We start from the raw sequence: 25,917 nt of genomic DNA on the forward strand, positions 1-25,917 counted from the left end.
GTTGAATTGTTGCAGAATCTCTACCAGCTGCTTTTCCTTGTTGCACACTTCTTCTAATAATGCTTCTGTGACATGTTCTACAACCTTCTTTGCCAATTTTGTCTCCCTTTGTTGAAGCTGTTGAAGCTTCTCATCCACTACTTGTGATAGTTGGAGGGCCTCATCCTGCCAAGGTTGAGTCCTTTCTATCAAACTTTTCTCCTCCTTCTTCAACTCTTCGATTTTCTTTTGTAGCTCCTTTGACTCATTAATTTTTGTGAGCCTCTGCGAGATTGGAAAAGTCTTCGCAATTGCCTGACTCTCCTCCAATTGATGCTTCTTTTGCTACATTTCCTCCTGCAGTTTCTGAACATTTGGATCTTCCTACAGTGAAGTCCAAATTTTCATGCTCTCATCCAACAATTTTCCATAGTCTACCAATGTTGCAGAGATGCTGTCCATCCCAGTCTTTAAGTCAATATCCCTCTAGTCTCTTACCTCCTATGGCATAGTTGGTTGCAACTTCATTTTATTTTCACTAATCTATGTCTCATACTTGAATTTCACTGCGAAAATTTTATCCTTATGCTCCTTGACAGCAAGGCCGAGCTTCACAACCTTGTCTCTTGCTAGCTCTTCTTTGCAGACATCAAGGTATTGAATTCTCTTACATGTTGTTTCCATTGCGTCCTTGAGCTTCTGATACTCTTTTGCTATCTTCTCTTTTTCTTGAATGTTGGGTTGTGTTATATTCTTTCCATGTAGTTAATAGGGGGTTTGAAGGGCACCCGTAACCCCACTTTATGGGGTCCGGGGCAGCGCCCCGGAAAATTTTGGTTTTGGACCATATGTTAGGTTGGGCGGACCCACCTATGGTTTTGTGCATGATTTTCGCACATGTTTTTTAGACGCGATGGTTTTCGGTCCATGGTATTGGACGCGATGGTTTTCGGTCCATGGTATTGGATGCTTCGGCATGTATAAATATGTATTGTAACATTGAAAGGAACATAATGAAAAATCAAGCTGGTAGTCCCAGTTTTGGGATCCAGGGAAAAATCTCTGTGCATATGTGTTTTATGGGTTATGCTCTTGCATTGTTTATTTTCTTTGTTTAAGAATTCGTATGCAGGTAATTTCTGTACAGGGTTAAAACCTACATTTGGTATCAGAGCTGTTTTGGCTTCAAGGGGACGCCTTTGTTGCTGAGGGGTTTCGCTCGGGCCTGTGGTAGACCCTGTTCAGTGGGAGATCTGCGAGATCGATTCTGGTGGTGAAAGAAGATGGCGAGCAGTGGAAAGATAGAGATTGAGAAGTTCAATGGTCAGAATTTTGAGTTGTGGAAACTCAAGATGGAGGATCTGCTGGTGGATAAAGATCAGTGGCTCGCGGTAGATCCGGGTACTAAACCATCGGGAGTGACCGATGAAGAATGGAAGAAGTTGGATCGGAAGGCAAAGAGCACAATAGGATTGTGTGTCTCAGATTCAGTATTGCTGAATGTATCAGGGGAAGCTACGGCAAAGGCTTTGTGGGTCAAGTTAGGGACTTTGTACCAATCTAAGTCTCTGGTGAATAAACTATTCTTGCGGAAAAAGCTGTATAACCTGAGGATGAAAGATGGAGACTCGGTGATAGAGCATCTGAATGCGTTTAATACTGTGGTAAGTCAGTTATTATCTGTTGATATTAAAATTTCAGATGAAGATAAGTGGATCAGTCTGTTGTGTCCTCTACCAGATTCGTGGGATTGTCTGGTTATTGCAATAGGTAGCAATGCAACTGCTTTGCAGTTTGATGAAATAGTCTCAGCCTTGCTGACGGAGGAGATGAGACGGAAAAATATGGACAACCAGAATGGTGATGCCTTGTCTGTACGAGGACGGTCCCAGAACAGAAACAAAAATAAGTCATCGAGTGGGAGATCTAAATCTAGAGGGAGATCTAAATCTCCAGGAAAACCTACAAAGGTGGTGTGCTGGAAATGCAGAAAGGAAGGGTACTTCAGAAGGGATTGTAAATCTAAAGCTCCTGATAAAGGAAAGGGATCTGATGATGCTCCTTCTGCAGAGGCGAAAACCACCTCAGATGAAGGTGGGGATGTGTACTTGGCTTCTTCAAGTACACATGTAGATCATGAGGCATGGTTGATTGACTCAGGTGCATCCTTTCACTTCACTCCCCATAGAGAGTGGTTCTGCGAGTATGAGAAATACGATGGTGGTGATGTCTTCTTAGGAGATGATAGGAAGGCTAGAATCATTGGTCGGGGAAAAGTAAAGTTGAAGTTGCAAGGTGGAAGGGTTAGAACACTTCCGGGTGTTCTACATATTCCTGCATTGGCCAGAAATCTGATTTCTATAAGCAAGTTGGATGATGCAGGTGTAAAGACGTTGTTCGAGAAAGATACCTACAAGATGGTTCGAGGAGCACTGATATTGATGTGGGGAGTTCGGATTGGAACTCTATACAAGCTGCAAGGTAGCACTGTTGTTGATGGGTGCAATAGTTCTATGGTTCCTGAAAATGGAGTAGAGAATCTAGTGGTCTCTGGAGAGAAGACCATGTTGTGGCATCAAAGGCTTGGACATATTGGAGAGAAGGGCCTTCGAATACTTCATGGTAAAGGTATGGTAGAAGGTATGAATAATGGCTCTCTGGATTTTGATTTCTGTGAAAATTGTGTATATGGGAAGCAGAATCGGGTGAGTTTCCCCTCTGGTGGTAAGAGGATGAAACAGATATTAGAGCTTGTGCACAATGATGTGTTTGGACCTGTGAAGGTTCCTTCACTGGGTAAGTCTGTGTACTATGTATCATTTATAGATGACTTCTCAAGGAATACATGGATATATTTCCTTAAGAAGAAATCTGAAGTCTTTGATAGGTTTAAATAATTTAAGGCTCTGGTGGAAAATCAGACAGAGAAGAAGATAAAGGTGTTGAGGACAGATAATGGTGGAGAATTTTGCAGCAAGGAATTTGAAGAATTCTGTAAGAAGTGTGGTATAGCACGACAAAATACTACTCCATATACACCTCAGCAAAATGGAGTCGTAGAAAGAATGAACAAGACGTTGATGGAAAGGGCAAGAAGCATGCTCAGTGGTGCTGGGTTAGGACATGAATTTTGGGCAGAGGCGGTGGATACTGCATGTTACCTGGTCAACAGGTCACCTTCATCAGCGTTGGAGGATAAGACTCCACAAGAAGTATGGATTGGTAAGAAACCCTCTCTTTCACATCTGAGGGTATTTGGATGTGATGCATATGTACATGTTCCAAAGGAGAAACGAACCAAGTTGGATAGTAAATTTGAAAAGTGCATCTTTATTGGGTATAAGGATGGTTTAAAGGGTTATAAGCTTTGGAAACCAGTCACACGGAAGGTTGTGTACAACCGAGATGTGGTGTTTAGAGAGATAAAAGATGTTATTCAACATGAAGTTCAACCAAAGGAACTTGAGAAGATAGAGTTTGAGCCAAAGGAGGAAGAATCAGACTCTACAGCAGAGGAGGAATCAGAAGATGAAGAGCCACAAACTCCGGCTGTGAGAAGATCGGTTCGAGAAAGAAGGCAACCAGAAAGGTATAGTCCATCTGTTTTTGCTTTGTCTGTTACTGATGATGATCCCAGAACTGTGAAGGAAGCAGTGGATTCAGAGGATAGAAAAGTCTGGAAAGAGGCCATGGTTGATGAAATGGCATCTTTGCACAAAAATGAGGCTTGGGATCTGGTGGAGTTGCCGGCTGGAAGGAAACCCATTGGCAAAAAATGGGTGTTCAACAAGAAGACAAATGCGGAAGGAAAGGTGGAGAAATACAAAGCTCGGTTGGTAGCAAAAGGTTATTCCCACGTGCCGGGAATTGATTTTGGTGATATTTTTTCTCCTGTCGCCAAGGTAACTTCTATTAGATTACTTTTATCTGTTGCTGCTGCTTTTGATTTTAAGGTAGAACAGATGGATGTGAAGACAACATTTCTTCACGGGGATTTGGAAGAGGAAATCTACATGAAGCAACCTGAAGGCTTTGCGGTGAAGGGTAAGAAAGAACTGATATGCAAGTTAAAGAAGTCTCTGTATGGGTTAAAACAGTCACCAAGGATGTGGTATCCGAAATTTGATATATTTATACGGGGACTTGGCTTCACCAGAAGCAAAGAAGATCATTGTGTGTATTTTAAATTAATTGGTGACCGTATTATTTATCTGGTCTTGTATGTGGATGATATGTTGCTGGTTGGAAATGACAAAGAAATTATCCAGGATTTGAAGACCCAATTGTCCTCCAAATTCGACATGAAAGATCTTGGTGCTGCAAACTATATTTTGGGCATGGAAATTAAAAGAGATCGGTCAAAGAGGAAGCTCTGGTTAAACCAGAGGAAGTATGTCGAGACAATACTCCAGAGGTTTAATATGCAGGATAGTATACCGGTGAAGGTTCCTATTCCTGTAGGTGTGAGGTTATCTGCTGAACAGTGTCCCAAGACACAAGAAGAGGAAGAGGACATGTCCCGTGTTCCATATGCAAGTGCAGTGGGTAGCCTGATGTATGCAATGGTCTGTACTAGACCAGACATTGCACATGCAGTGGGAGTATTGAGCAGGTTTATGTCAAAACCTGGGAAGGAGCACTGGACAGCAGTGAAGCGGGTTTTCAGGTATTTGCGTGGCACTAGTGATTATGGTTTGTGCTACCAAGGAAGACCAGGATTGGACAGAGTGTTGGATATTCATGGCTTTGTTGATGCAGACTGGGCTGGAGATCTGGATCAGAGAAGATCTACAAGTGGGTATGTGTTTAACCTATTTGGAGGTGCAGTCAGTTGGATGAGTAAGAAACAATCTGTAGTGGCACTATCAACTACAGAGGCAGAATACATGGCAGCCACTCATGCAAGCAAGGAAGCAGTTTGGTTGCAGAGATTGTGTTCAAGTATGGGGTTAGTACAGGGAGCTATAAGAATAGACTGTGACAGCCAAAGTGCAATTTTCTTGGCAAAGAACCCTTCTTATCATTCAAAGACAAAGCACATTGATGTTTAGTATCACTTTGTGAGGGATATGATAGAAGAGAGAAAGGTGTTGCTGGTAAAGGTGGACACTTTGAAGAATACTGCAGATGCATTGACAAAATCTGTGAGCTCTGAGAAGTTCTCTTCGTGTAGAGAAGCAATGGGAATCTCAAGGCTGAAAAAATGACTAAGCTCTCCTGTGGCTACCTGTGAAAGAAAACAACAAGTGGGAGATTGTTGGGTTGTGTTATATTCTTTCCACGTAGTTAATAGGGGGTTTAAAGGGCACCCGTAAAAATTTTGGTTTTGGACCATATGTTAGGTTGGGCAGACCCACCTATGGTTTTGTGCATGATTTTCGCACATGTTTTTTGGACGCGATGGTTTTCAGTCCATGGTATTGGACGCGATGGTTTTCGGTCCATGGTATTGGATGCTTCGGCATGTATAAATATGTATTGTAACATTGAAAGGAACATAATGAAAAATCAAGATGGTAGTCCCGGTTTTGGGATCCAGGGAAAAATCTTTGTGCATATGTGTTTTATGGGTTATGCTCTCGCATTGTTTATTTTCTTTGTTTAAGAATTCGTATGCAGGTAATTTCTGTACAGGGTTAAAACCTACATTGAGTTGTCTGCTCAAGCTTTTGGCACAATGCAACCCACTCCTTTTCTATCTGTATATTAAGCTGCGATGTCTGTTGTTCCCTTAGCTTTAGTTCTTCTATAATTTCCTCGCGCATCTTGTGTAGTCTTGGCAACAACACTATTGTGATGTTCATGTTGATATGCATCCACTCCTTGGCCTACTGCTAGATTTATGCTGATTCAAATTGTAGAGCCCTTGTAGGTATTTGTGTCAACCTTGCTGCAAGGGTAGGCTCTATCGGCCTTCCTTCTATAACCCTTTCCTCTATTTGTGCAGGTTGTCTAACTGATAATGCCAAAATATTTAACTCTACAATCCTCTCTTGCACACCTGTGATAAGCTTTCCATAGCAATCTTCCACCCTATTCCAATATTCCATTATTATCCCCTGAACCTTGTCTCCGATTTGATCCAGGTCACCCTTAGTGAGAACCATTGGTTTGATTTCTTTTTTTTTATCCACCTTATGCTTATTTATGCTCTTAATGGTAGCTTCGCCTTGGATCTTTCTTTTCTCCGTGACAATTTTCTTTGTTTCTACCTTTTCTATCTCCTTAGTCGTATCCTCACCTCCTTGAGGGTCCTCCTCATGGTGTTCTTCTTCATGGTGTTATTCTTCGTGGTGTTCTTCTTCCTCTTCCTCTTCCTCTAATTCCTGCTCCTTATCTTTTCCACTGGCTTCGCCATGCTGCGAAGTGTCCAACTCTTCTTCTTTTGTCACATTGTCTCCTGCTTCCTCTAGTGGAGTCATCCATTATGTGGGACATGTATGTACTAATTCTACCAGATCATCCTCTTTGACCATATATGGAAATGCATGCCATTTCTTCTTTGTGTCTCTGTGCACCTGTGTGTACAATTTATGAAAACCAGCCTTGAACCTCGCCACAGGACTATACTATTTGTGCAAAATCGGCGAAAGGCGCAAATGCTGGCTTACTAACATGTGTAGATCCATTTAATATAATATGAAAAGTATTCTATTCTCCTATGCTCGCAAGGCTTGAGTGGTATGCCACAACGAAGCATACCTCACGACCTCACATACATCTAAAGGAACCGAAGGGAACTGTGTATCCTCTAGCTCTTTCCACGCTAAAATAACAATGATCAAGATTAACCAGGCATTGTGGAAAGATGTACCTTTCTCCTGGATCTCGCGATATTCATCTAGGAATTCCTTGTATAAGTATCCAACCTAGTTATACTAACCTCCATTTGCACACTACGTGACTAAAGACACCACCAATGCAAGAAATTCATTTACGTGACACTTCCTCATACTCTTTCCAGCCAAAATGTGTGCCGCACAGTGGACTTCTTGGTTGCCAGTCGAGTTTATGTCATAGCCCCTTTTTCATTTCATCAACTCATACTTCTTCTTCATATTGTCCGCGAAAGTGTGATCCTAATCCTTTCCCATGAACTCCTCCGCAGGGTTCTTCCCTTGGTATGGTAATCTTGTGATCCTCCAGATCAACATTTGGTCTATGGGGATCTTATTCCCCATCCATAGGTGTCCATCATGTATTAATACTAATAATTGTCGCAGACACGCTGTGTTTGCTAAACTTCTACCGAAGTGCGGCACATTCAACATATTGAGCAGTCCTGACTGCACCAACCCATTCGCCCGATGTTGTGGTTCTAATATCGTCACTCTGCTCTCTGGGTTGTGAACCTACTTCAAGTAACAGTCTGGTGTGAATTGAGGGTACTTATTCCAGTCATTAAAATCATAATCTATGAATTTGAGCTGCGAAATTTTCCCTAAAATCTCTCCTGAAAACGACACAACTTCTGGAAATAGTGGTGTAAATGTCCCATACTTCACGTATTTGGAATCCTTTACTAGTTTAGCACTTGGCTTCCTCAACGAGATTTATGAAGGCAGAGGCGAGATGAAAACTATGCCACCTTCCTCCACTTGTATTTCCTCCACTTCTTCTTTACCAATATTGACCTGCTCATGTTATTTATGAGGTTTCACAGGTTTGGCAGGCTTCTTGTCTTGCTTTTTCTTGGTTCTTTCTTCCTTGGTGATTTCCATTGTTTCTGTGGCGATGGTGCTGCTACTGTGGGTGATGCTACTGCGGGTGTTTCAACTGCTGGTGCGGACATATCAACGACTTCCATGACTCCAGAAAATCCCTTCTCACGAAAATTCTGCACAATCTCCTCCCAAGATCGCTCAAATGACATACACAACGAAGTCTCCTGCAACTTCTTCGCACTATTAATCACTCGAGCTCTTGATTCAACAAAGTTCTTAATCTGAGTGAGAGTCAACTATTTATAACAATTCTAGCCTTCAAACCTCATCATTAGATTTGATTTTGTCCTGATTTTGTTCATATTTCGTCATTAAATGCATATCTATCCTTAAATTCTACCAATATGTTGTCTTAAAAGCAACTTCGTGCATCTTTTCCCTTTTAACGGTCATATTTCTACTTTCCCGATGAACTACGACACATTCCCTATTGTAGCATACCTCTGTCTTATGCTATGGCTTCCTGCGAACTTCGACATATTCCCGACTGTAGCGAAGTACTTTCTTCGTTGAAGCTCTTTCTGCAACGTAGTTTATAGTCCAATGCCCACTTTCAACTACATGTGACACTAATACTTTCCTTCTTTCTTCTTTAGGGAGAAGCTATAGGGGTAGGGTTGTCCCTGTACAACTTCAACCTACTACCATTTACTTTTCCCTAAATTAATTCTCCATTTAACTTCACTAACTGCATTGTGCCTCCATTAGTAATATACTTAATAACATATGGGCCTAACCAGTGTGTTTTGAATTTACATGGAAATTTCACAAATTTACTGTCATAGAGGAGAACGAGGTCTCCTACTTGAAACTTCTTTTGCTTAATGTGTCTTTCATGCCAAACCTTTTCTCTCACTTTTTGTACTTGTTGATGAAATCCTGCTATAAACCTGTCTTCTTCCAGAGCAAGTAACTGCGACATCCTTTCTTCCATTATGTTGGGGTCTTCCATATTTGTAAAGTCTACAATTCTTAGGTTAGGGACAATGTATTCCATGGGCATCACAACTTCTTACCCATAAACCAACCTAAAGCGTGTATGACCTGTCAACTTTTTACATGTAGCCCTATAAGCCCATAATACTACTTGAATCATAAGATCCAGTCATCCCTGTTTACATTACATACCTTGGTCAGTGCATTCTCCAAAATTTTATTGAACGCTTCCATAATTCCATTTTCTTGAGGATGAAAAGGAGTGCTCTTTTGGTGGTAAACTTGAAATTCCTCAGTGAATGCTCCAATGGTCTTATTCAAGAAATGTGACCCTTGGTCACTTATCAATATCTTTGGACACCCAAATCTGGACAATATGTATTCAAAGATAAACTTTGCAACAATTTCTACGCTGCAATCCTTCATTGGTTGTGCTTCGGCCCACCTTGTCAAAAAATCAGTTGCAGTAATTATATACCTTGCACTAGTCCTTTTTCCTAGTGGATTGATAGGTCCAACAAAATCAATAGCCCATTTATCAAAAGGCTGTAATGTTACTTGTGGCACTAGTGACATTTCATCTCTTCCTGAAGTTTTTCATGTTCTTTAGCAGACATCACAATCTCGATAGTAATCCTTTGTATCTTTGTGTAGTGTAGGCCACCTTAATCCTGGTCTTAAATTTTTTTGCGCAAGAGCTTTCCCTGCATAATGTCCACCAGCTGCGCCACTATGAGCTTCTGTTAAAATTATTTGTCTTTTGTGCTCAGGAACATACCTGCGTAGTATTTCATCTGGTCCCATCTTATACAAATGTCCTGCTATTAGTGAAAAATTTGTTGCCTTAACCACCAATTATTTCTTTTGTTGCGTATCCTGAAGGAGCCATCCTTTGGTTAAGAACTAAATAATATTAACGAAGTGATCATCAACTATTCTGATCGCAAACAACTACACAATAGGAATATTATCCTCTATATTTGTTGGTTCTTCTCCTATTTCCAATCTTGACAAATGATCAGGTCCAACATTTAGTTTTCCTGGATTAACAACAACTTCAAATTCATATTCCTGAAATAATAATAGCCATTTGCAAATTTTTCCTCCTAAAATAGGCTTATTGACCAAATACTTTAGTGCAAAGTGATCTGTGAACATCTTGAAATGTGATCACAACAAATAATCTCTAAAATTCTGTAAAGCATATACCATAGCCAGTCCTTTCCTTTCTGTAGTTTTATAGTTCTTCTCTACTTTAGATAGTTTCCTACTTGTAAAAGCTACAGGATGATCGATTTCTCCTGCACCAAGTTGTGCTGATACCACTCCTAAAGCTATGCATGAAGCATCCACATGAACATGAAATTCCTTATTCCAATATGGGAATACCAGTATTGGAGCAGTTACCATATTTTCTTTTAGTGTGTCGAGGCTCTTTTGACATTCTTCATTCCATGGGAATGTTACATCTTTCTTCAACAATTTTTCCATAGGCGTAGTGATCTGTGCATATCCTTTGATAAATTTTCTGTAATATCTTATATGTCCCAATGTGGTGCGAAGCTGTCTCACTATCTTTGGTGGAGGTAAATTCACAATAATAACAATCTTCACAGGATCCACCATCAATCCTTTCTTGCAAACAATATATCCCAACAATATACCAAAAGGTACACAAAATATGCACCTTTTGATATTTAGAGAAATCTTATACTACCTGCATGTGTTGAGCATCGGTCTTAAGCTCGCCACATGTTTCTTCAATAACCCAAATACTATACAATCATCGAAGTATACTTCTAAAAACATTTGAATATATTCTTTGAAAGATGTAACCACCACTCTTGAAAATATGGTAGGGGCATTCTTTAGTCCAAAAGGCATCATTGTATACTGATATGAACCCCATTCTGTAGCAAAGGTGGTCTTATGTCAATCCTCTAGTGCAATTCTAATATGATGGTATCATGAAAATCCATCTATAAATGAATAGGCTTCCTGACCTCCTACATTGTCGAATACTTCATCAGTGAAAGGAGTAGGGAATGGATCATGTAGACATGCATTATTTAACTTCCTTAGGTCAACACAAATCTTGATTTCTCCTTGTGTTTTTTTTTCTTGTACCACCATAGGACTTACCCACTTTGATTCTTCCATAGGTTCAATGATTCCAGCTGCTATCACTTTGTCAAGTTCTCTCTTCATTTTTTCTTTGTGTTTTGGATTCAGTTTATAAGGCCTTTTATTAACTGGCTTCACATCAGGCTTTAGAGGATTATTCATAACTCCTATATGTCCTACTATGCCCTTCGTATCTAAAAACTTAGTGGGAAATAAATTCTAGTATTCATGCAAAATATCTGTCACTTTTCTAACTGTTTCTTCATCCCAATAATCTCCTATCATTGTAAACTTTAGCTCCTCTTCTGATCCTATATTCACCTTCTTTTTATTCAATGGATTTTTTATATCCAACATTTCTAGCTCAGGTCCATTCACTTCAGGATAGCCTTCAGATTCTTGTATGTCAATATTGCAAGGGTCTTCATCTTCTTCTGCAGTGATGTTGTAGCATTTCATCTTAGGCTGCCAAGTGAGTGGAATTTCATTCTAAAAAATCGTCTTTTTAACTATCTGAAGGGCCGAATCTATATATGGATAATAATATTAAAAACTAAATTTCAATATAAACCCATCAACCATATCTTCTCGGTTCACAGTAACATGTCGAAGTTTTGTTTCCAGATACCAGTTTTGAGGAATTGTCTCCAATGTATGGATGAACTTATGCACCCATTCTTCCCATGGAATCTCCTTCCATGTTGTCATGCAAAGCTAGATGTTCTCTCTAGGATCAACTTGACCATCATATTTATCTACTAACTCTGTTTCTACCTAATCAAACCTTATCCATATCAACCTTCGACATTCTTTCCAATTTCCTATATTCTTCTTATGTGTACCCCACCATCTAGCAAGAGTAGCTCTTAGGGCTATATCCAGAGATGAAAATATTTGAAACTCTGGTACCTATTCTTCATATTCTTCACGAAGAGTATTTATATCACCCAAACCATCATAAAAGGGTAGGTCACATACCCCAGCTGTCATACATCAAACTGCTTTAGTAACTCTTGCACATCGCCTCGTAGATACTTCATGTAACCTGTTTTTCCAATTTTCCAATTCTTCTTCTGAATCTGAAGCACACGAATTGTCATGCTCCCAACTCAACTTGCCTTCAATAGGGTTAACACAGTCTTGTTATTTTGTTGTCATCTGATAGATGTTATCTATATCAGCTGTTTTGTACTCCTCTTTAACTGATTTAGTATACCTTAAACCTTCTGATGGATCCAAGGGAACAATCATTCTCATATTGTTGCTTTCAAATATCATTTTCCTCTTTTTTAAGTTGATTATAGCCATGTTGGAAAATTCCCAATCCAATCCAAGTAATGTAGGATAGGGGTTACTATCATCCACAACTTCTATCACTTCAAAATCAGTGGTAGTACGCACCCCTTCAATGTCCACTGTAATGTTTGATAATCTTCCTATAGGAACAATATTTTTTTGATTCACCATTGTTAGCTGGATAGGTGATCATTGCAACTTCAGTTTACCCATTAACTCCCATGTTTGTTTTGTTAGAACATTAGCTTCAGATCCCAGATCTAAAATAACTTGGTTCATGTCATATTCTCCTATTTTTGCATTAAGCCTCATTTCCTTTCCACTTCTCTTTTGTCTGTGTCACTCCATGGTACTTCTTTAGATTCACAGGAATTTATCAATTCCTGAAGTCCTTCTACAACTCTTTGATCTCACAAAAATTTCATACAAGTTTGAAGAAAATATTTTAAATTATCTACTTTATATGATGCATCCTATTCCTATATTGTCAGAGCTTGGCCTTATGTCGAAGATGATACACCGCAACTATTCTTGTGATTCTGTTGTGTGCTAGATGTCGAAGTTTCTACATCCATAAAGCTTCGCTTCACTTCCATAAAGACTTATTTTCCCTTTTGAATATCAAACACCGAGGATTTTTCAGTAGTCTTTCTAACCCATGCATGCTCAATTTCTTTCTTTCCATCTTCTTTATCATTTCCAGTTGCTGCTCCAATTCTCACAACAATACTTATGCGAGGTTCATCAATTCTTCTTTTAGTAGTCATCATCTTATTGTTTTGTGTCGATTGATGGTTCCTTTTTTCTTGCATATTTGCTATAATTATAGGACAATATTCAATTACATGATCAAAATCTATGCAATACTTACATGTCGTGGTAGGATTCTGGCAATCTCTTGAAAAGTGACCTGCTTGGCTGCAATTATAGCAGATAATTTGTCCTCGTCCTCGACCAGACTCGCCACATCAACAAAACCTCGACCTCGGCCTTGATAACCACCTCGACCACTGTGTTTTCCATGTTCTTTAGATTTCATTATATAGGCATAAATATTGCATTCCATCATCAATTCACAAGCTTGACAATTGTTCTCATCATACCTTACTGATTTGCAAAATTTGCAATATAAGTTTCTTGGAGTCTGGACATACTTCTGCAATAAGTAGAAATCTTTTGAGTGATGTTCACCTCTAGTTTTACATATCTCACACCATAAGCTAGATCCAATGTTCAAAGGGTTTGGTCCTCCAATAGCCATGTATTTTATGAAGAGAGGGCATTGCTCTTTAGAATGGCCTTTTTATTTACACTTTGTACACCACACTTTGTCTCTTACTTCCTTACTTTTCTTCATATCTTGTATCTGCAGAGTCAAATTTTCCAGCTGGCTCTAGATCTGCTGCATACCTACATTGGTATCCCCTATAGGCAAAGCTTCTAATTTCGTTGCAAGTTATAAATCTTTGGCTTGAGTTTCTATCTTCGGTTGTGACAAAGGAAATCTTATATGTGGAATTAACGGAGCTATAAACCATTTTTTATGTTGACGTGGAGCTATATCGAAGCTCACATGATCCAATAATATCTTGAGTATTTGGTCAAATTCCCAAACATACTCAATAGGCTTTTGTTTTATTTATTTTAATTCTATGATACCCTACAACTTAGATTTCAACGTCTTAAATTATTTTACTAGCGTTGTTTTAATGTCTGCAAATGATCTGATCTGATTGGTTGAATACTTCATGTACCATGTCAACACTCTATCTTGGAATGTCATGAAAAGCTAAATTTTCATTATATTTTCGTCATGGACCTACTTTGTTGTCCATATTGCTTCACATAAGAACTAGAACTACTCAGGATCTTCTGATCTAGTCCCTTTAAAGATAGGTAGCTTAATATCATCGACCATAGTTCTTCACAGAGGGAGAGGGGGATTCGTAAGGGGAGGGGGGTGAGGGGTAGGGGGGAAGGGGAACCCGAAATCACCCTGATTACTACTTGCTTCTAGCTTCGGCAAAATTTCAGGCTGGAAGGGTGAATGTTGCGGAGTTACTTCAGGGTTCTCGGGGTGGTTTTCTTCACTTCTAGATTAACTTAAAAGAGGGCTATACTCAGTTTCTATAAAATTCTTTAGATCTTGGCCATGAGATCTTTTCCTAGTGTCTAATATATATCTTTTTCCACTTCACGTTGTTCTAGTTTCTTCTTTAGATCTTCTCCCAAACATAAGTAACTAATAATTTGACTGCACTCATAAAATTCCCTTTTCACACAAAATCATCTTAATCCAAAGTTTTAAAGATCTCAAGAACTTACCTCGTGGTCCTTTGAAAAAATTTCGTTCTGCTTCACTATAGGACACACTCAAGTCTACTGTGAACTCAGTAATGAATCCTTCCAATATGCCATCAATCTAAAAATCAACATTTCTTGAGATCCTATTGTCAGTTTTCTTGAGTAGCTATATTAGTTCAGGAGTCGATTCCTTAGGTTCGTCTCCTTTAAAACAATCCTTTCTCTCGGTCAACCTTGATATGCACTCATATCTCCACATGGAATGAACTGAAGAAGATTTCGTATTGATCTTCAAAAATATACTTCTCCAACCACCTTTCATTTGACGGATGAGAGCTTCTATTTTCTTATTCTGCAAATTCTCGTTCCTTTTGTTCTACCCAATCTTGAATTTATTTCTTCGACGGATGCCAATAAACATAACCCTCAAACATATCCACATCCCAACAATGGAACCATTTGTTAGCTTAGGTTGGGCTGACCCAGGTTCGATTCTTTATGGTGCACCAGCAAAACCCTCAATCATTGGCCCTTTCGGCAACGATGTGCAAGCAAGTTGCAGTCTCACCCAAAGTGACTATGGGAGGTTGCAGAACTAGGTTTCTATGACCTTAAGGGATACTACAATGTGGTAATGTTGTATTTTCTTATTCTTTAACACTTATAAAATACTTCACATTCATGAACTACTTCTCACTTATATATTACTTCGCAACACTACATTCATCACTTAAACATATCATAAACATCCATAAACTTCACAGTACTGAAATAAAGTGCAGATAATAAGAAAATCAACACATGAAGACACATATTTTACCGTGGTTCATCCTAATGTGGGACTATGTCCACAAGAACTGTTGCTTATAATAGATAATTTGGTACAACAAATAGTTCTTCACCAGACACACACAACTACAGGTTGTTTGCGCACTAAGCTGTAGACCCAGACCTCCACACACTCAGCTGTGGAGCCTTTCCCCTTTCTCCGAAGTACAGATCACAAAAATACAACCATAAACATAGATCTGGATCCAATTGATTCATGCCTTCCTTATTTATTATTCATCCCTATATATACTATTACATTGAGGGATTACATCGCTACATTACCATGGACCCAATACCATGATTTCCAAAATACAAGGGACTATAGCCCAAAATAATTCAAGTTTTATGATATTATATGCTTTTACAAAAGGGGAGGGGCTTCACTGTGAATCCCCTATACTGCGCAGTGAGTTTTCTATGGGGTCCTCATTGTGCTCCACTACTCTACTGCATGGTCCACTTCACAGTTCGTGACATCCTTTCTACTGCGCACTCTACCCACAACATTCAGATTCCTTGCCCAAAATATGGCCAAGTTGGGTTGTGCCCAAAAAAAAATCAGAACCTCTAGACGATTTGATGTCAGAAACGCATAAGTTGGGTGGAGCTACTATTGCAGTGTATCAAGCAACAACAAAGGAGGAACCAACAAAGCAGTGGGAAAAACTAGTTTCCAGTGGGTATGGTGCATATAATTCATATACCAATGCTGCGACCCGGTATGGGTCATTGAGCTCTGCTACACCATACGACCATCCAAGCTCAGGACTCAAAGATGATCATCCATTAGAAATAGGAAGTGGCTATGGGAGTGGAAACTCATGGCCCCTACATGGAACTAGTGGTGTGATTGGAAGGTCCTCCTATGGCATGGCTGATCATGGTGCAAGGTATGGTTCAAGAGGTTTTTCTGGCCTACCACCATGAGGCATGGGCAAGAATTTTTTATTGGAAGGCTTTTACAGGAGGCAACAGTTGGACATCTTCGCCGACATTTCAATAATTTTAGCACTATTGTAGATGTTTATGTGCCAAAGGATTTAAGGAGGTCAGGACATGAAGGCTTTGTTTTTGTGACATTTGCTAAGGATGGAGTAGAAGATCATGTGGAATGAAGGTCACATGAAATTATTGGCCAGTAGGTGTCTTGGAATCGTTGTTTTGTATTTGGAGAATAACCATCTTCATCATCTAAAATTTCCTGGAGAATTAGTCTTTGGCAATGTTGAATGCCTTTAGATGTTCGTGGAGGGTTTGGTGAAGGGAAAGTGTAAAATTTAAGATAACTTCCATGATCAAAAAAGGGATGGGATTCCAATATCGACCTTCTAGTGGAAGCACCTGTACGCTTGCACACACCCTCAAAATAAAAGGCTTCACCATTGTCCATGGCCCCGAAGATATGACGACATTGATGAGAATTTGTGGCTCTGGGAAAACGTGATGGAGAGAGTTGAATGGGGTGACACTGTTGAGATTATGGACAACTATTGAGGATGACAAATCTCAACAGTGTCACTAACAAGAACCTCACAATAAAATTCCTATTGACATAATTATATCACATCGCATCATAGTTGATAGATAGTTGTGACTGTTGGTAATCTTTGCTTTGGGATATCATATTAAAGTTGATACTTGCTATTTATTTGTTATTTTTATAATTTTAATTCTTATTATGCTTTTAAAAATAATTTTTAACATTTTTATGTTGATAATTTATATGGTTAATGTAGAAATAAATTTTATTTATTTTTATAAATTTTATGATCTATGTGTTAATAATTTATATTCTTCATGTTAATAACTCATATGACCTTTTACTAGTAACCATATAATCTCTTTGGTCCTAATACTAAAAATTATATTGGACTTCATGTTAATGATTTTTATAAGGGAAAGTCTAATTTTTCTATGCTTTTACTTTTCCTCATAATTTGGACATGCAATTCTTGGTGATATCGATATTTTTCATTATTTGAATGCATAAACAAAATCAAAGCTCTAAAAAACCTCGGGGCACTCATTGTACAAATAATTTAACAATTCAAATTTGTGATTCCACTAATATTTTGTTGGATTTCATGTAGAAATCCTCAGAAATATGCTCATTAATGGAAAATAACATACAATGTTGATATTGTGATCCTTTAGAACCCTTGGGATCCATGTGTTAATATCCATATGGTCCCTATGTTAATAACACATTCAACCCATGTAACCTAGTTAGTCCTTTCATAGATAGCCCCTATAACTCAAGTAGAATTTTTATGGTTCATGTGCTATTAACATCTATGATGCCTCCAATCTCTATGAACCTCAGGTGAATAAACCCTATAATCCTTGTAACTACTATGTTCTATCTATCAACAACCCTTATTAACCTTATTGTCCCTATATTAATAACTTTTATAATCCTAATCACCCATATGGTCTCTAAGCTCGTAGCCCTTATTAAACCTTTGATCCTCATACAAATGATATTATATGTATGTTAATAAGCTTCATAGTTCTTATAACACCATGGGCCCATACTAATATCCCTTATGAATATTCCTTACAAAACTTCTATTATTAAACATTATGAATATCCTTAAAAAATTTATAAGCTTTATGCCTTTAATAAATATATTCCATGTACCAATAACTTTATAAGACATCATATCCTTGTAGTAACAATCCTTACCATATATATTCCACATGCTAACAACCTATAATACTAAAAGGTATTGTCTAACTCTTCTACATTTTGGAGTTGTTTCTTGGAATCTCGCGAACAATTTTTGGTCAAATCCTATTTTTTTGTTGCTTAAAATTCATTTTTGAATGCATAAATAGATTCAACGCCTTAAAAATCCATGGGGCACTTGATTGTGTAGAGTTCACAGACAGACATGTGATTCCAACAAATTCATATCATATTTCAGGCAAATTTGACCAAAAAATATGCCTAACAAAATTCCAAAACATAAAACAATTAAACTAGGGCATACTAAGATATTAATATAACACTAGTTAAAATGTTATATATAATGTAGTTTTATGTTAAAGCACAATAAAATAGTACCCATATATTAATGAGGTGTGAATACTCAAAGCATGTCAGGAATGCATAAATTTAGTGGTATGTTATTTATTGATGGTTGGGATATCAACTCCGTTTTCACCACATTTGTAAAAGGTACATAGAAATCCATGATACCATAATGTTAAGGGATCATTACACTATATTTTATTATCCCCTTGGCAAATCTCACAATAGAAGAATATTTATGGAAGAAATCCTGAGCTTGAATATTGTTTAGACAAATATCAAAGAAATACCTACATATTAATCTCATTCTTAAATTCAGAAGGAAACATATTACAAGATCATGAAATCCTCAAGAAAGAGCTTATTATTGTTTGATAATCCATCCAAGGCCTATAAAAAGGTCCAATATCTAAAAGGTGACAAGTTGAGAACATCCCAGAGAAGGGTGGCATAAATTCAATTTTGATGGAATCATGGAAATAAAATATGGATTAGCAGGAGTAAGGATATCTTTAGAATACATGAGAATAATATAGAATGGATATTGAGAAGATTCCTAGACATATACGCTAAAGGAGTAACCATCATTATTCTTATATCATTATATAAATGAATCAATATTGTTATACCATTGAGTTTAGAAAAAAATAAGTATTGAAGTAACTTAAACATTATTATCAACCAATGTTTTGTTAAGGATTTAGTAGAAATTTTAAAATAGGATGGAGAATAAGGGAAAATGATCTCTAATGATTAGGTCATTTGCTCACATTTAGGGTTTCATTTGTCTTATGTTAGCCAACCCATTGCATGGGGAGGCACCATGTACTTGATGATTGAGGGGGTTTGTCCCCCTCGCTCTCTCTCCAAGGATGTTCTCAATAGTTCTCAAGTGGATACGGGTCACAATTTTGCTAAAATTTCAAAAGGTAAGATCATTAAAACCTCTGCCAATGTGCTAGTAAGAAAGGAGCCTATCCATGGGGGCTTCACTCAATGAACCTCTGACATAGCATGTGTGTTAGTGGCATACTAAACAATACCCTTAATTTGACTACATATTGTAAAATACATCTAAAAATCACATTATTTAATCCCCTACCAATACGAACCCAATACACTTCCCAATTTAAAAATCCACTACTGTCACTAGACATTGTAGGTATCAATTTTTTCATTAACTTTGAGCTCCATTTTTATTCCTACCAATATAAAAACATTTTAACACCTATTATATGCTCAATATATTATGTCAATTTTTCCTCAATATTTATCCCTTAATATGAATGCACATGGTATGGTATCTCTCCCCCAATGAAGCCCCCAAGAGCATGTCTGGCCACAATAGTTAGACTTGAAATTCAAGAAAAATGTGGGAGGATGTCTAAACTACTCACATGTCATTACAAGCTAAGTATTCACCTTGGGACATGTTGGAGGAAGAATCCAATACATGATATGACATGATATAATTTGCAAATTTTTAGGGATGTGACCCTCAACAACAATGCTAAAATGGTAGGTTGATGTTGAAAGGAGTCGTCAACATCACACAAGGTGCAACATTTTTTTTCACTACAATTTTATCTTGTGTAAAAGATAGAGAGGACATTTTTGAAGTAGGCTTGTACTTTTTCTAATTTAATTGAATATACATTCTGTGTTAGGTGGAGGGTTTGATCCATACAAGGAATATTTCTCAACATACACTATCTATATAAGACTCTACTACTTTCTACTGGATTTCTAGGACAAGGAAACTTTGACATGCATTGGCAATAAATTAGGTCATGTGTCAAATCTTCAAAGGATACAAGGCTAGGTAGGTACACTTCTCATGCTCACAATTTTGTTCATGTCAATGTTTCCCAAGCCCTCCTAGCTACTACAAAAATATCCTTCAAACATAATGAATGGCCACAAACCCTCCACTATGAGCACGTCCCTTTCTGATTCCACAAATGCCCTGAACATAGCCACTTATTTTAGGAATGTACCTTCAACCAACAATCCAGAGACAATATTGAAGGCGAGGACAAATATGTAGAAGGATTCACTCTTATTATGTTGATGTCTAGAACTGACTAATCCAACATTAGGGAGATCACCTAGTCAAATCCTCAATTATACCTTTATTCGTTTAGGATGGTGATTCTGACTGGTATGTGGGCCAAGTTTCCATTGAATGAAGTGCTCCTCAAAAGGAGACTTTCTAATATGATTACTTAAATCTAAAGGCAACCTCAACTAATATGCAAATGATAGAAAGATATATCATATTGCTAACCTAAGACTAACTCTTCTAACCTACCTTGATCGAGAGAGAACAATGCAAATTTTAACCAAGAGCAAGGTAAAAGGACTAGAATTGAATCTATGATTAAGATGAGTCAACAAATCATAGGAATAGTTCATATTACTCATAAAAATTGAACACACATGTGCATATGTAGTTAAATGAATAAGTAGTTACCAAAATAAATAAAAAACACATGCTTAGATTCAAATATTAATAAATGAATTCAAGATTAAGATGAATTATTGTATCGGAAGTAGTTCATATGATGCAAAAGTGATGGGGTCAAAAATAAGCATGTAATTGACTACATAAATAGTTATAAGTAATGACATACAAGTCTACTTGAATTCATGATTTAATTATGATCTAAATCTGACCAACCATGAAAAGGTAACTCTTCATTGATTTTAAACAAACATAAATTGACATGAAATTAAAAATAATGCTAAAATCATACAATAAACACTTATTTGGAACAGAAAAAACAAATCAAAATTGAAAGGCATCCTTCATTCATAGCCAAATCTAAGCAGCAAAAGTCATATTGATTACAAAATAGATTTTTTAAGGCTTTACACCAGTTTTTTAACTCTGACAGCAGTGCACAAAACTTGAATATGGCTTCAAGCCTTAGGGTATAATATTTTTCAAGGATCAACTATGATAACATAAGTTTCCCCCTTGCTTAATATCTCCCCTCTAATATGGTCATGCAAGTTCACAATTTCCTCTAATAATTGACTCCACAACAATGTAAGTTTTCTCTATAATTCAAAATGGAACCTTGCCCATTCTTCATTCCATATACCTATTTAAATAATGATACAATTTAATTCTCCCCTTATGACATGTTCAACAAATAAAATTAAAAATGGAACTACAAACTTATTGTGATATTTTTCCTTGAGTTGGAGGATTTCATCTAAAGCTTGCGATTCCAATCTTGAATCCTGAGAAACCATTTGGTAGCTACCTTTAGAAAGAAATAGCATTCTTTTGGTCTTGAGCCTTCAATTTCGTTGCAAAAATATCCACAAAAATTATCATTAAAAACCATATTAAAACTAGAAGTTATTATTAAAAATAAGATCTAAAAAACATTCAAATCTAATTATTCAAAGAAACCCAAATTCCTGTAAATTAAAAACAAATTCCTAAATCAAGGCCAAATTGTTTTATGTTGTCTCATGCTTCATTTACTATTGCATTTCTAACTATTAGACAACATTTCAATGATATTCAAAGAACAAAACTTTTTTCCATACATTTTCATTTATAAAAATAAATTTAGTGGTCTCAATTTGGTGCACTTTCGTGGCCCTTTTTTAGATCAATTTTTAAGCATTTAAATTGCATATTTGACCAAATAATCATTACCAGATTATTCTCCTCGATTTTAGCTTTCGAATGAGCACTCTTGAGCCTAATTTGGTTTTCTGGAACTTGAGATATGGCCTTTAGAATTCCCGACTCAACAATCGTTCATCAATTTCATGGATGAATGAGGGCCATTGACTTAAAAAGTATTAGTTACCATGAAGTCTAGGTTATGGTATTATCGAGTTATGTTCTTGTTGGAGGCATGCTAACAACGATAATTCCGTTATTGAGGTTGCATTTTATTCTTGAATGCTCATGTCGGAATGAAGGATTCAATTTAGTTGCAATAATAGTACTGAGCAATGTTCGAGATCAATAAGGGCTTCTCAAAGCCACAAAATTCTCCAATACCTTTTAGCTTGAGTTTGTAGAGTAGCAGGTCCATAATTAGTTTGAATAAGCCCTATTCAATTCATAAAAGGACTTCTAAAATATTCACTAAACATAGAGGAAGTCGTGGATTTAGTTAATCACAGACCAATCCTTAATTTTTTTAATCACAGGGCCTAACTAGCTAATTAAAATTTAATATGGGATTTGTGTTAATATCGTGTCGCGTTTAATTTTGGTAGGAACATCCATTGTTCCCCAACGTTGTGATGTGATGACATGATGACATGGAGATAGGGTGGAGATGATTAGTGTGGGGCCACTAAAAATTCATATAACATAATTTTGTTTCTTTACACGAAGGATCATTTTATCAATTAATGAGGGCCATGCCTTCTACTTGGCGTCGAGCTTTGTTGTGCCCTTCCTAGGTTTGGTTATGATGGCATAAGTGCATTGTCGAGGGTAAGAACACACTGGTGTGGAGTGTGACTTGGCACCACCATGTGTGCCAGTTTGTGGTACACATGGAGGACTTGCTGATGTGGCAAGGGAGGTGTTGACGGTGCTAGACCTGCCAACATCACAGGATCTCCTTGGTATGAAGTCCCAACTAGACCTCACACCATTTGGTGTGGGACTCCCATCCGGTACGATGGCCCGGTTGCCATTATCTTAAAGATTTTCCTCAACTCTTTCTTGTCCGCACAGGCGAGTGGTATGCTTTGTCTTGTGAGAAGTGAGTTTTGCGTGCCTGGAGATTGTAAGTGTCTCTTGTGTCAATGGTTCTTTCATAGTCGAGGGAGAGGGTGAGGGTGAGTTCCAGGTTGATTGGAAGTAGTCCCAATGATGCTAGGAACACACAACACAATAGGACACACATAACTTCTAGCGGAGTAGTCCACACGGATGTGACAGTCACAACACACAAGGGAAGATAACATGTAACACTCAGTGGATTAGTCCACATGAGTGCAATGGGTTTTTACAGTAAGTTTTATGTGAAAGGTCTGTCTGATGTCCAGGAGAGTAGTCTACACAGGCGAGACAACGTTAACAACATATACAACAAATTTCCATTAATAGATTATGTATTACAACAAGTGAAATAGTTCAAATGTAAAACACAGTTTAGAGAAACATGCATCAAAAGTGTTAAAGATTAGTCTTACAACAGTTACAATACATGTGTGAAAACGTGTTGTCCTATTAGCAGCCTTCTGAATTAAGCAAAAGTTCCAAGACACATTGTTACACCATACATCACTAACCCTGCATGAGGGGCATTGGAGCCACTGCTTACTCCTCCAAGGAAAGATTAGAGACTCTCTTGGCTATGTGGGAGGAGCTGAGGTGAAAAGTCCCTTGCATGTTCAAATGAGGGGGTATTTATAGCCAAGGCTGAAACTCACCCTTGTGGCTGTTCGAATACCTCATGGTTGTTTGACTTCCATGAATTTTCGACTTTACATGACTCTTTTTACAACAAGTGGGTCTCTTGGATTTCCACATTACATTACATTTATTTGACAACATGGCCCATAGTGGAGATGTGGACAACATGACTCATGACATGAATCGACATGATAATGGTGGTAGATTCGTGTTGCCGCTGGAGTGCATGTTGAGCTACAATGCTACTGGGTGATGGATGCCTTCATGGTGTGTCACAGCTTCACCTCTGCATGGCAAAGTGTGTGGAGTATTCGATGGTTGTTGGTTCGCTTGATGTTTCTTTTGCACGTTTCTCCTTGCTTGTATGTTGGAAGGCTTGACAGGTTCATCTGTTCGTGAAAGGTGCATGTTCGTCCTTTCATGAGCACATATTGCATGTTTTCTCATCCATCCATCTACGAACACATCTTTGCATGATCATCCATTCACGAGCACATCTCTTCACATGTATCATTCATTCATCCATTGGTGAACATGTCCTTCTACATGTGCTCCCTTCATTCATCCCATTTGTCACTGTGCCATGTTTGTTGGTGTGCCTATACCTGCAGTCACTCATGATGAGACGACATCAAATCCAAAAACCTCCTAGTATACCATGACACATGATCATTTTGGATGCAGGTGACCAGGAGAGACAGCAAGGTTGCGAGGCGGGATGAAGGCTCTAGGCACTACTGATGAAAACTGTGCAAGATTCACTGGGTGATGAAGATGGGAAATCCAAGTTGACAGTGATTGTCCATGAGGTCTGCCTTAGTTAGAAGGAAAAACTACACAAATTTTGGGAGGGACAATCCAGGCTGCAGGAAGGCAAGGCAGACAAAATCTGTGCATTTTCCAGAATGAGCAGGCAGCAAGGGCTTGACAACAAAATTTATGCAATTTTCTGGAGGAACATGCCGGTCTGCATGGAGAATTAGCAGGTAGAAATTGAGCAGTTTTTTGGAGGAACTGGCCGCGAGCTTGGAAGCCAAAACTACACAATTGCTGGAGGGAATTGGCAACTGGATTCTAGGTCATTGGCAGTAGAAACTGCGCAATTCCCAAGGGCAACTGGCAGTCAGTTTCCAGGAGCTTGGTAGTAGAAACTGCACAATTCTTGGAGGGAACTGTCAGTCTGTTGTTGGGAGCTACTAGCGAGAGAAACTACATTGAGAATGGGAGGCTAGCTTGTTGATCATCTCTGCAAAATTTCTAAGCTAAGCGAACTGTTGGGAAGCAGAAGGCTTGCTCATGAAAACTGCGTAATTTCCTGGATGAGCAGCTGGTCGACTGTCAGGAGGACTGACTGAGAAAACTGCGCAATTTTTTTAGGGAGATAGGGATGGGCACTAGGTGTTTGTTGGATCTGTCTACGAAATTTCCTCAGCCAACAGAGAAGGAAAGGTCAGCAACCTCTGTGCAATTTTTGAGGGGAGTCAATCCCAGGGTGGCTATCGGGTCCAACTCTCCGAGTGGCCAGCATGAAGGTTGAGTGAAATTCTTGCAAGTAGTGTAGCTTGAAAAGACTTTCTTGGTGCTTCTGCGCTATTCTAGGTGATTGTTTGGTCAATTTAGAGTGTCCTAAATTGCTATATTAATTGTCAATCTGGGAGTCGTAAACTGCTGAAGTGAGGTGCACTATATATGCAAGATAACCGATTTCTTACTTTTTGTCGTTTTTGATTTTTGGTTTGTTTCTGGGTTTATCTTTTGTTGATTCCCTAATGTGAGATGGAAATTCTAAAAGTCAAGTATGGATATAAGTGTTCAAGGCAATGGTGACCTTTAAAATGATTTCCAAACTTCAAAATTAAAAAAAAAAAAGGTTTTAAAACTTACAATAGTGAAATCAATTCCTAAGAGAAAATAAAAATGTACCAATATTCTAATTAAACCAAATAGTGAGCTAGTGACTATGAAACCCAGTATCCTTGTTGCTGTATAAAAAGAAACTGAAATCAAAGAAATTCAAAAACTGCAAGCAAAGTAAACTAAATCATATTACATCAACTCATATTCTGACCCCTCACCATTCGACTCGCTCTGGCTTTAGGAGGTAATCATAAACAAATTGAGCAATCCGATATCTAATTTGCATAAAATGAAAGTAATATCAAACTACGCATTCATACTTCAATCCCTCACCATTTGACTCGCTCTGGCTTTAGGAGGTAACTGAAAATGACATGGGCAATTCAATAACTGACTTGCAGAAAAATAAACTAATATCAAACTACGCA

General features: G+C 38.0%; 1 pseudogene; it reads left to right on the top strand.

Moving 5' to 3' along the window:
- Nucleotides 1-25,917, top strand: part of LOC149144503 (uncharacterized) — a 118,240-nt pseudogene that overhangs the window by 21,906 nt on the left and 70,417 nt on the right.

This window comes from Pinus tabuliformis, chromosome X (genome assembly GCF_031772625.1).
Source record: "Pinus tabuliformis cultivar Carrire ecotype Pingquan chromosome X, CPIR1, whole genome shotgun sequence".
Lineage (NCBI taxonomy): Eukaryota > Viridiplantae > Streptophyta > Pinopsida > Pinales > Pinaceae > Pinus > Pinus tabuliformis.